The sequence below is a fragment of the Chiloscyllium punctatum genome, chromosome 36, assembly GCF_047496795.1.
Source record: "Chiloscyllium punctatum isolate Juve2018m chromosome 36, sChiPun1.3, whole genome shotgun sequence".
Lineage (NCBI taxonomy): Eukaryota > Metazoa > Chordata > Chondrichthyes > Orectolobiformes > Hemiscylliidae > Chiloscyllium > Chiloscyllium punctatum.
The window spans coordinates 48,363,875-48,372,833 of record NC_092774.1 but is presented as its reverse complement, the minus strand read 5'-3'; the positions used below and the strand labels follow the sequence as shown (position 1 = coordinate 48,372,833).

At 45.6% G+C, this 8,959-nt stretch overlaps 1 long non-coding RNA gene across 2 annotated transcripts; it reads left to right on the top strand.

Annotated features, from left to right (window-relative positions):
• The first annotated feature begins 58 nt into the window (after window positions 1-58).
• On the top strand, window positions 59-8,710 carry LOC140460476 (uncharacterized). 2 transcript variants are annotated; one of them, XR_011954111.1, is made up of 5 exons: window positions 59-571; window positions 690-790; window positions 2,722-2,811; window positions 6,185-6,236; window positions 7,684-8,710. It is a non-coding gene; the product is annotated as an uncharacterized lncRNA (long non-coding RNA). The 2 variants fall into 2 exon arrangements; XR_011954110.1 differs by having other exon boundaries at window positions 59-790.
• Window positions 8,711-8,959: the final 249 nt, after the last annotated feature.

The following is an 8,959-nucleotide window of genomic DNA, read 5'->3' as shown; positions in this document are numbered from 1 at the left end:
CTCCAAGGCCGGGCGCCCTTCCTATTGGCGCGGCGCCGCCCTCAGTCACGTGGGGCCACTGGGCGGGAACTGTGTTTCTCCTCCCTCCCCCTTTCCAAGGCTTGTGTCCGCGCTGATCATCAAGCAGGCGGAAGTACAACGATGGTGGAGGGACCAGGCGATTGCACGGAGACGTGGCGGAAGGCACGGTGGCTGGAATGAGAATTTGTTGGCACGAGTCGGGGACGAGAAAGGACTCCGGATATCTCCGAGCTCGTGTTGCCGTCCACCATCTTTGTTAGGGGCACTGAGGACCTTGTGGCTGCGTAGACGCCATATTTATGGGGGGCAATATGAAACATGGCGCATGCCTGGTGTATTTTTCTTCCTGTCCATTCATTGTTGATGTCTCCTAGTGCACACCCTGATCAGTTTTCTGTCACTATCTAACTCCCTCTGTCTCTCCTAATCAGTGCATTTTAACTCTGTGACTTCTTTGTACATTTTTCTTAGAGGTTTCTACTGCTGACTCTCCCCTGACCATGTAATGTTGCTCACCTACCTAGCAACATTACCTACAGCACTTTTAACAGTTAAGACTGTTTTTCCTGTATACTTCTCTTTTGCTTCTGAGCATACACTGACCGTCAAATTGACCACGATATTATTCATAGTTGATTCACTTTGTTTTGTTTTCTCTCTCTCCACAGATGTTTTGTCAACGCACAGTTGGCCAGGAGGTAACCTTCCTGAATCAGCGCAGTTTGTGAGGTGAAGCTGCCCCCCACCCCCCCCACCACCATGCTGTTAGGTAAAGAAGTACAGGTTGCTCACTCAGTGATGATGAAGGATTGTGATACACGTTTAAATTAACAACAATTTCACAATCACAGAATTGTTACCTCGCAAAGGAGTCCATTCAGCTCATCATTGAGTGCACTGGCTTTCTGAAAGAATTTCACGACTTAATGCCATTGTCCTCCCTTTACCCCATAGCCTTGAACATTGTTTCTATCTAAATAATGTTCCAAGATCACCTTGAATGCCTCAATTGAATCTGTGTCTAGATTAGAATGGTGCTGGAAAAGCACAGCAGGTCAGGCAGCATCCGATGAGCAGGAAAATGGATGGCTTTTGCCTGAAGAGTGCTTTTCCAGCACCACTCTAATCTAGACTCTGATTTCCAGCATCTGCAGTCCTCACTTTTGCCCTCAATTGAATATGTGTCCAGGAAATGTCCCGACAGTGCATTCCATAGTCGAACTACTTGCCGTGTGAAATTGTTTGCTGTCATCTTGTTTTTGCTTCATGTGGAAACCACGTTAAAGACTGTGGTTCTCAATCTTTTTATGAGTGGAAACAATTTGTCCTTTTGTTTCACTATAATTATATTTAATACAGTTTGTACTATATTCCACATAATAGAACCAGACAAGGCAAATCACCAAAATTTTAAAAAGAACCTTTTGGAGGAACATAAGAAAATTTTAAGGCTGGGGCAACCAATTACTTTGCTGAAGAGGGAGTTGTAATGAGTATTTTATGTCAGTGAAATGATGTGGAGAGACAGAAAGGTTTAGCAACTGAAAGAAAAATCACCAATGAATAATTTGTTTAAATCTGGATTGTTTGTGACGCTGGAATTAGATCAGTACAGAAACCTCAAAGGTTCAGAGGCAGAAAGAAATTACCAAGGAGGATTGCAGCCATAAAGGAGTTTGACGTTGAGGGGTTTCAAATGTTTGGATCTCTTAAATTGAAGACAGTTGCGGGTTAGTGAGCTATGGGGTGATGCGTGAACAAGACTTCTTGCAAGTAAGCACATGGACAGCAAAAGTTTGGATGACCTCAGGATTGCATGAAGGTTGAATGTGGGAGACCAAGAAGTGCATTCCGGTGGTTACGTCTAGAGTAACAAATGAATTAACCACCTGTATCTCCTACATGTTCCTCTCTCTCTGTCTGCCTCACTCCTTGTATCAGTCCAGACCAGGTTGCAGTTTCCCTACAGTGAGGTAAGTCAGGAACTAATCGATTAAAACCTTGGTATCTGGGGCCAGAATTAGATAAGTTGCAGAGATCTCAAAGGATCTGTGGTTTGAAGAGAATACAGAGATAGAAATGAACACAATCAGGATGGAAAACAGGTATGAGAAACTTAAAATGTTGTTGCTTTACAACCAGGAAACTTTGCAGGTTTGTGAGTACAAGGACAATGGGTGAACAAGACCTGCTGACTGTCGCTAATGGCCAGAGTACAGGATAGTCTCGAGATGTATGAACAGGAGGGGCTATTTGGCAGTGTGTTAGAATAGTTGAACCTAGAGTTGAGAGTAGGCTGGAGTCGGGTGATGTTATCCAGGTGGAAATACGCAGCACAGAAGGGACAAAAGGAAGCAAATACTGCTTTCTGGTGGCCACCATCTCATGGGACATACTGCCCCACGTCCAAAGGTCTGTGGCCCTGCTCAGTCGCATAAAAAGTCAAGGCAGAACCTCGTCAATCTGAGGAACTGCCAGCCATGACAGTTTGCAGTGGCAACAGCTAATCTGCAGGATTATCCTGGGCCAGGAGTAGGGCATGTTGTGAATTTTTCTCCTGGGCTGACAGTGATGGATTTTGTAAACTGTTTTTACAGGACAGTTGAAAGGGGCAGCAAATGGAAAACAAGAGAAATGTATGGTTCTTCTGATTGCTGTCCTGGGCTCTCAGTGCATAACTTCATAAACTTGTTTTTACAGGATATTCCACGCAGCTGTACAAAAAGAAAACTCAATCCAAACGCTGAGTAGGAGCAAGAACAGGCACGGAAGCACTGCTGAAAAGAGCAGGTGAGGTGGTCTGAAATGCATATGTGTGTCAGGGCGAGAGGTATAATAGGCAAGGTCGATGAAATTAGAGCTCTGGGGAGTACTTGCAACTATGGCACTGCCATTATGGAGACTTGGCTGCAAGAGGGAGTGAGATGAAAAATGTGGTGCTGGAAAAAGCACAGCAGGCCAGACAGCATCGAAGGAGCAGGAAAGTCGACATTTCAGACATAAGCCCTTCATCAGGAAAGAGGGACAGGACTGGCAGCTGAATGTCCCAGAAGTTAGAAGTTTCAGGTGTGAAAGAAGTGGATGTAAATGGATTGAGGGAAGTTGAATTACTGGTAAAGGAGTATCTCACAGCTGTACTGAGGGAGGATACATCTGAGGACTCCTGCAACAAGGCAGTATGGGAAGAATCCAGGAATAGGGAAGGTGAAGTCACAACGCTGAGGGTATACTACAGGCCTCCCAACAGTCAGCGGGAGATAGAGAAGATATCGACATATGTTGGAAAGAGTAAAAATGGCAGGGTCGTTGTGGTGTTCGATTCTAACTTGCCCTATATTGACTGGCTCGATGGAAGGAAGCAGAAAGTGATAGTTGAAGTTTGTTTCTTGGACTGGAGGCCTATGACTAATGCAGTGCCACAGGAGTCGATGCTGGGACCTTTATTAATTACTTTTACTTAAATGATCTTGATGTGAATGTACAAGGCATGATTAGTATGTTTGTGGATGATTCAAAATTGGGAGGTATCGTTGATAGCGAGGAAGGTTATCAAAAATTACAGAGGGATCTTGATCGGATGGGGAAGTGGGCTAAGGATTGGCAAATGTAATTCAATACAGATACATGTGAAGTATTGCACTTTAGGAAGTCACGCCAAGGTAGGACTTATACAGTAGATGGTAAGGTCCTGAGCAGTCATCATAGAATCCCTTCAGTGTGGAAACGTGCCCTTCAGCCCTACAATATGACTTCATAATGGTTTATACGATCATGAGGGACATGGATAGGATAAATAGACAAAATTTTCCCTGGGTTGGGGGAGTCCAGAACTAGAGGGTTTCGGGTGAGAAGGGAAAGATATAAAAGGGAACTATGGGACAACTTTTTCATGCAGAGGGTGGTGCGTGTGTGCAATGAACTGCCAGGGGAAGTGCTGGAGGCCTGTACAATTGCAACATTTAAAAGGTATCTGGATGGGTGTATGAATAGAAAGGGTTTAGAGGGATAAGGTTGGCAAATGGGACTAGATTAGGTTTGGATATCTGGTCGGCATGAACAAGTTGAACCGAAGGGCCTGTTTCAATGCTGTATGTCTCTATGATACTAAGTCCACACCAACCCTCCGAACAGCAACCCACCCAGATCCATTCTCCTACATTTACCCCTGACTAATGCACCGAACCTACACATCCCTGAACACAATGGGCAGTTTAGCATGGCCAAATCACCCTAACCTGCACAGTTTTGAATTGTGGAAGGAAACTGGAGCACCCGGAGAAAACCCACGCAGACACGGGGAAAACGTGCAAACTCCACACAGACAGTCGCCCCAAGGCTGGAGTTGAACCCGCATTCCTGATGCTGTGAGGCAGCAGTGCTAACCACTGAGCCACTGTGTCGCCTGTTCCACAGTGTCATGGAACAGAGGAACCTGGGAGTTTGTTGAAAGTGGCGTCATAGGTAGACAGGACAGTGAAGAAGGTATTTAGCATGCTGGCCTTGATTGGTCAAGGTATTGAGTAAAGGAGTTGGGACATTATGTTACAGTTGTATAAGTCATTGGTAAGACTGCACTTGAGTATTATGGACAGTTTGCTCACCCTGTTATAGGAAAGACATGGTTAAAAAATCACACAACACCAGGTTAAAGTCCAACAGGTTTATTTGGAAACACACTAGCTTTCGGAGTGCTGCTCCTTCATCAGGTGGTTGTGGAACAGGATCATAAGACACAGAATTTAGAGCAAAAGATTATATAGTGTCATGCAACTGAAATGATATATTGAACAAACCTAGATTGCTGTTACGTCTTTCATCTTTTGGAATAGGTTGCAGGTTTTGGGTTCATTAATGCATCAACCCCAGAACTTCTTTTAAGTCACATTCTCGAGATAACTTAAGGTTTTATAAAAAAGGTGGCATCTCAGCTCAGACAATGCATTAAAGTTGTGAGGTTTGAGTCTGTATCCCAATCTTGAGTCAGACTGGTTCTACTTCCAAAGTGGAATTTATGAAATATTACATGAATCGACTACCTGCAGATTGTGCAAATATAATTCTGCAAATGCACATTCACTGCAGAGACTTGTAAGTGTGTGCATGCCTGAGAGGGAGAGAGAGAGAGAGAGCGAGAGAGAAAGCCTATTCAACCAGTGAGATCATCCTCCACCCTCCATCACCACCCACTGTCTTCTACTTTTGAGCCAGTTTTGTATCCAAATGGCGAGTTCTCCTTGTATATCCATGAGTTCTAACCTTGCTAACTCGTCTCCCATGAGGAACGTTGTCTTACTGAAGTTCATATAGATCTCATCTACCACTTTGCCCTCATCAATCCTCTTTGTTACTTCTTCAGAAAACTCAATATATTTGTGAGACATGATTTCCCACGCACAAAGCCATGTTGACTATCCCTAATCAGTCCTTGCCTTTCCAAATACATGTACATCCTGTCCCTCAGATTCCCTCCACCAAACTTGCCCACCACCGAAGTCAGGCTCACTGGTCTGTAGTTCCCTGGCTTGTCCTTACCATCCTTCTTAAACAGTGGCACCACGTTAGCCAACCTCTAGTCCTCCGACAACTCACCTGTGACTATTGATGACCCAAATACAACAGCAAGGGGCCCAGCGATTGCTTCCCACAGAGTTCTCGGGTACACCTGATCAAGTCCTGGGGATTTATCCACTTTTATGTGTTTCAAGACATCCAGCACTTCCTCCTCTATTATGGATGTGTTTGAAGATGTCACCATCTATTTCCCTACATTCTATATCTTCCATGTCCTTCTCCACAGTAAATACTGATGTAAAATACTCATTTAGTATCTTCCCCCATCTCCTGTGGCCTTGCTGATCTTTGAGGTGCCCTATTCTCTCTCTAGTTACCCTTTTGTCCTTGATGTATTCATAATTTAATGGGAACACCTTTCCCTTTATCTGCCTTATCGAAAGTTACCATAAAATCAAAACCTCCTCTCTGGGATCCTCCCATCCTTCACAATACGTGGCGATCTCTGGTTTGCACCGATGCAGATACACTTTCTTCCTGTCGGTAATGTCTTCACGCATTGACCGTTGCATGGCGACATCACCCATTTGCTGGGGATTTCCTCAACTCTTCAGCTTTTTCTCTGACTCCAGTGTTTCTGTTATCTTTACAGCTGCGAGTCCCAGCAGGAGATTTTACATTATAACAGTGAGATTGTTTCAGAGGTGAGTATTTTAAGTAATTTACCCATACCTTTGAGCTTCTAATGCTGTACTTGGTTACCTGGTTCCATTGGCTCTTCGGCTTGTGTATCACCTTGACTGTGGATCAGAATCCATGTCCAACTATTGCTCTGTTTCAACACTGCCCTCCCTCCCTAACTACCCTGTTTACTTTCCTCTAATAATGGGTCCATTATTAATATTTTACTATTACTTAGATTAATTCCCTATAGTGTGGAAACAGGCCCTTTGACCCAACAAGTCCACACCAACCCTCTGAAGAGTAACTCACCCAGACCCATTTCCCTCTGACTAATGTACCTAACACTATGGGACAATTTAGCATGGCCAATTCACTCCATACCTGCACATCTTTGGACTGTGGGAGGAAACCGGAGCACCCGGAGGAAACCCATGCAGATACACGGGGAGAATGTACAAACTCCACACAGGCAGTGGCCCAAGGTTGGAATCGAACCTGGGAGCCTGGTGCTGTGAGGCCACTGTGCCGCCCCAAATAGCCTAAGGTTGTGAGTCTGAGCGAGATCCCAGAGGTAGGGAAGGGTTGTGAGGCTGGAGGAGATTACAGAGATTGGGAGGCTTTCGAGGTGAGAGGACTTGATGACAGAATGAGGCTGGAGGCTGAATCTGGAGAAGGTTACTCGGTGACACAATGTCACAAGGGACTTGAGAACGAGGACAGAAATTGTAAATGTCTCATGCTCTTCACCCAAAAAATATGAACAAGGCTTGGTGTGAAGAAGCACATGGGCTGGAGAGTTTTGAATGACCTGACGATTACAGGGAGTTTGAGTGTTGATTCGGTTCAGAGTGTGTTTGAATAGTAGAGTCAAGAGGTAACAAAAGAAATACCCCACCTGTATCTCCCACCTGTCCCTTTGTACAGAGACCAGAGTCTTCTCTCAGTAAAGACCTGGCAGCAGTTTTCCCTTTGCAGAGTGAGAATGATGAACCAACTGAGTTGAAATCCCAGCATTATCCGTGATTACATTTTGCTGAGTGCTGGCCACGTCCAGATTCATTCAGTTCCGTTTCAATGCTTCCACTTGTTTTTAGATTAGATTCCCCTACAGTGTGGAACCAGGCCCTTCAGCCCAACAAGTCCACACCGACCCTCCGAAGACCAACCCACCCAGACCCATTTCCCTCTGACTAATGCACCTAACACTATGGGGCAATTTAGCATGGCCAATTCACCCTAAACCCTGCACATCTTTGGACTGTGGGAGGAAACCGGAGCACCCGGAGGAAACCCACGCAGACACAAGGAGAACGTGCAAACTCCACACAGAAAGTCACCCCGAGGCTGGAATCGAACCTGGTGATGTGAAGCAGCAGTGCTAACCACTGAGTCACTGTGTTGCCCTGTGCACTGTTTTCTTGTGTGTTGACTCTCACTCCATTCGTCTGTTTTATATCGGTTTCACAGGCTGTTCGATGGAGACGTTTAGCAGCCAGGCACAGGAAGCCAAACAAACAAAGCTGGGTCTGACCGAGTCACCCCACTGGTCATGACTTTGGAGTTTGGGCATGGAAGGGGAGAAACTGTCCACGTGCTGTGTTTGCGGACACGGCTTCGGCCAGTCATCTGGGCTGTCAGAACATCAATGCAGTCGGAATGGAGAGATGTACGGGGAATGTGGGAGAGGATTCGGATCCCTGGCTGAGCTGGAAACGCCTCAGCACAGTCATGCCGAGGAGAGGCCGTTCGTTTGCTCAGACTGTGGGAAGCGATTCACTCAGTCGTCAGACCTTCTGAAACACCAGCGAATTCACACTGGGGAGAGGCCGTTCACCTGCGCCACGTGTGGCAAGGGGTTCACCGAGTCCTCCACCCTGCTCAGGCACCGGCGGGTCCACACCGGCGAGAGACCTTTTAAGTGCCCAGACTGTGGGAAGTGCTTTAAGTGTTCTGGGGACTTGATGCGCCATCAACGTATTCACTCTGACGAGAAGCCATTCAGGTGCTCTCACTGTGGGAACGAGTTCAGGCAGTTGTCTGGCCTCACGAAACACCAACGGGTTCACACCGGGGAGAGGCCGTTCACCTGCTCCGTGTGTGGGAGGGCATTCACTCAGTCATCCACTCTGTTGATACACCAGCGCATTCACACTGGGGAGGGACTGTTCACTTGCTCCGAGTGTGGTAAGAAATTCACTTGTTCGACCGCCCTGCTCAGACACCAACGGGTCCATGAGTAACCACAGTGATGGACTTTCCTATGAGTCAGATCCAGGACTGAACTGTTTACACTGGCATCTGTTTCTACTGTTGTTATTAAACACCTCCTCAGTTGTAGGTATTAATATTTTGCATAAACATACATTACTTCTGTTTTGTGCTCATCACAATGTGTTGTATCTATTCGACTTCTCAAACACATTTGTTCCTTTTGACAATCTGAAACGTTGGTCACTTTTTAGTTGTTCATATTAAAATGTTTGAGGAAAAAGGATATCAGTGTGAAAATTTGCAACTCGAGATTTTGATTGGGATTGAATTGAATTTATTGTCACATGTACCGTGGCACAGTGAAAAGCTTTGTCTTGTGAGCAATACAGGCAGATCACCGAGTTAAGTAGCATAGATAAGTAAATAATAGGGAAACAGCGACAAAAACAAAAACACAGGTACAGGCGAATGTTAAGAGTTTGTGAGACCATTCAGCATTCTAACAACAGTAGCGTAGAAACTGTTACGATAC